The sequence below is a fragment of the Tupaia chinensis genome, unplaced genomic scaffold (genome assembly GCF_000334495.1).
Source record: "Tupaia chinensis unplaced genomic scaffold, TupChi_1.0 Scaffold000152_1, whole genome shotgun sequence".
NCBI lineage: Eukaryota > Metazoa > Chordata > Mammalia > Scandentia > Tupaiidae > Tupaia > Tupaia belangeri.
Genome location: NW_006159623.1, coordinates 885440 through 888505, shown reverse-complemented (window position 1 = coordinate 888505; position 3066 = coordinate 885440). Strand labels below are relative to the sequence as shown.

The following is a 3066-nucleotide window of genomic DNA, read 5'->3' as shown; positions in this document are numbered from 1 at the left end:
AAAAAAAAAAAATCCATACGACTTAGTGATTAGAGCACCATCCAGGACATACACAGCCAACACCTCAGGAAGAGGACTTGGACAGTCCGGGAAGTCAGTTTAGTGGAGCCAGACCCGCAAGTGGTGTTTTTAAACGTAAGAAACACTAGCTTGCAGGAATTGAGACAATGGAGACAGAGCTGGGGGTGCACCTCCCTGGGGCAGGGAGTTCTGGGCACAGGGCACAGGGCACAGGAGCACTTCGCTTTTCTGCCCAAAATTCTTGTGGCTCCTCCTTCTCTAAAATGCAATGTCCCTCTGCCCCTGTATACAAGGGAACTTCAAAAAGCTAGAAGAAAGTGCATCCTACAAATACAGGTGCATGGATTGCAATTTATTTTCATCAAAATAAACTCATATATTAATTCCTCATTTCTATGAACTTTTAAGTCTCACATAGAAGGCTCTAGCTAATGAACTCTTTGACTTTCGGGACAACTCCCTCTGCTAACATTTTCCGTTTAGAAGCAAACTCCTACTTACCTCCTGACACTCGCATCAGGCATCACCCCCTCCCTGAGATCTCTAGATCTTTCAAAATCTCACTAGTCTCAGTGTGGCTTAGGCAGCAGTCCCCGCCTCTCGAGGGCGCCTTGGGGACACTGCTCTCACAGCACCGCCCACCCCACGTTAGTGTGTGGCATCTACAGCATCAGTGCCATACGGCTGTCCTGTCTGCCCCACCAGGCCATGGGCTCTCTACTCCTAGCAGCTGCTTCAGGGCCTGGCACACAGAACTGCCCCACAGTGTACACTGAATAAGAAATAGAAGAACATTCTGTCATGAGTATCAAAGATTTATTTAGAAGCTTTAATTTCTTTTACATTATTATTATTTTTAACACATCTCGAACAGATACATCTTTGGAAGGTAGGGTTTTGAGAGGAAAAAAACATGGGCAGAAGTATGGAACAGAAAATAAATACAAATGTAAGCTGTTTTGCTAGCTGTTTTATAACCACAACCAACTAGTACAGAGAATGTCCTGTGCAAAACGGTAACTTCTCAACGACTGAGGTGTTCCCGTAGCAGAGCCGAAGGCTTCCCTCTCTAGTATTTGGAGTTCTGGATGGATCTCTGGGTGTGTGGCACCGTGCATGCTTTTAACCAGATCTAAACAGAGAATGGCCTCGTGGCCCAGGTAGAAGCAGATGAAGAGTTTGGTTTCATGTGTCACGTGACTGCTGAAGTTCCTCCCCACAACGCAGTGCCTGGTGGGCGTGGGCTTGTCAGACTCCTCGGTGAGGGCTGCACTGTCTTTTTATGTGTTACGTTTCTCCAACGCCCAGGCGCACACTCCACTGTGTCCTGGCATCTCCTCCGACATGTTGGCATTTTGATCACGGCCTTCTGTCGCACATGGTTATCATGTAACAGGCTGGCTGGCAGCAATGGTCTCCTGCGGGAGGTGCTAGGACAGCTCAGGCCGGCAGGTCCGGTCACTACTGGGGCGTGGTGCACCTGACTCCCTTTAAATTATTAAGGCATGGAATAAAGTGGGAAACTAGCTTATAAAGGAAGAGTAGATCAAAGGGGTCTGAGTAATTCTTCATTTTTTCCTAACTTGCAAATGAAGCCAAAAGTATTTCAAACAGCTCTTTCAATTACCGCACCCTCCTGACTTCTAAAATTATCTCCCTGGGGGCTATGAACTATCAAGGAGAAAAACATCCATCCAATACCACTTGTAAAAGTAACACCAAAGGACCTGAAAATCAACTGTCCTGTAAGACTTCAAGTTCCAAGACCACATGACCACACTCTGTGGGCCTGGTTCCTACTGGTGAGCCAGAGCACAATGCCTACAGAACTACATGGCTGTCAAGATTAAAGGAGGTGATCTCAATGCTAGGAGATAGAGCCAGCATCCATCCCCACTATGTTTCATCTGCTGAGTACTCCCCTGCGGTTTACTGCACCTCGCTGAGCTTTAAGTTTCCTCACTCACCAGGCGGGTCACTGTAAGGCTTAAGGTGATGCCTGCCTGGGCCAGCCTGCCATGCAGCAGGGAGGCACTGCACAGAGGAAGCCAGAACCCACGTGGCCCACCAGGACTGGAATACGGCCCTGGCGGCTCCCTGCCCCTCATACATCTACCCTCTGGCTTTAAAAAGTAAAATAAAATCAAGAAAGGAGAGTGCCTGCCAAACCAAACAGGCACAAAAGGAATGGCAGCTCTTCTGTCCCACATTTTGCACAAATCTGTTAGTCTCTAGGGATTACACTTTCTATATGAACTGGTTTGATCAGATGATTCAATACACCTAATAGTAAAAGTGCTATAATTCCATATGAGGTCAATAAATCCAAATGAAGTAAAGATTAAAAGAAACGGCCCCCGCTTTGCAGACGCCGCTGCTCGAGTGTCTCGCCCCCAACCATGGTCAACCCTTGCGTGTTCTTCAACATCGCTGTTGACGGCGAGCCCTTGGGCCGAGTCTCCTTCGAGCTGTTTGCAAAGTTCCAAAGACAGCAGAAAACCTTCATGCTTTGAGCACTGAAGAGAAAGAGTTTGGCTATAAGGGTTCCTGCTTTCACAGAATTATCCCAGGGTTTACGTGCCAGGGTGGCGACCTCACACGCCATAATGGTACTGGAGCAAGTCCATCTATGGGGAGAAATTCGAAGATGAGAACGTCACCCTGAAACACACAGGTCCTGGCATCTTGTCCATGGCAAATGCTGGACCCAACACCAATGGTTCTGTTTTTCATCTGCACTGCCAAGACTGAGTGGTTGGATGGCAAGCATGTGGTCTTTGGCAAGGTGAAAGAGGGCATGAATATCGTGGAAGCCATGGAGCGCTTTGGGTCCAAGAATGGCAAGACCAGCAAGAAGATCACATGGCTGACTGTGGACAACTCTAATGGATTTGACTTGTTTTCTCTTAACCACCAGACCCTTCCTTCTGTAGCTCAGGAGAGCACTCTCCACCCCACCTGCTCGCTATGTCCTGTAACCTGTGCTCTCGCTGCAGTTCTTTGGGTTCCATATTTTCCTTATTCCCCTCCAAATCTAGCTGAATT

The 3066-nt window shown here is 47.8% G+C and overlaps 1 protein-coding gene and 1 pseudogene across 1 annotated transcript in view; one reads left to right on the top strand and one right to left on the bottom strand.

Annotated features, from left to right (window-relative positions):
* LMNB1 (lamin B1) overlaps positions 1 to 3066 on the bottom strand; it is an 88854-nt gene that overhangs the window by 45522 nt on the left and 40266 nt on the right. The window lies entirely within an intron of this gene.
* On the top strand, positions 883 to 2934 carry LOC114007314 (peptidyl-prolyl cis-trans isomerase A pseudogene; annotated as a pseudogene).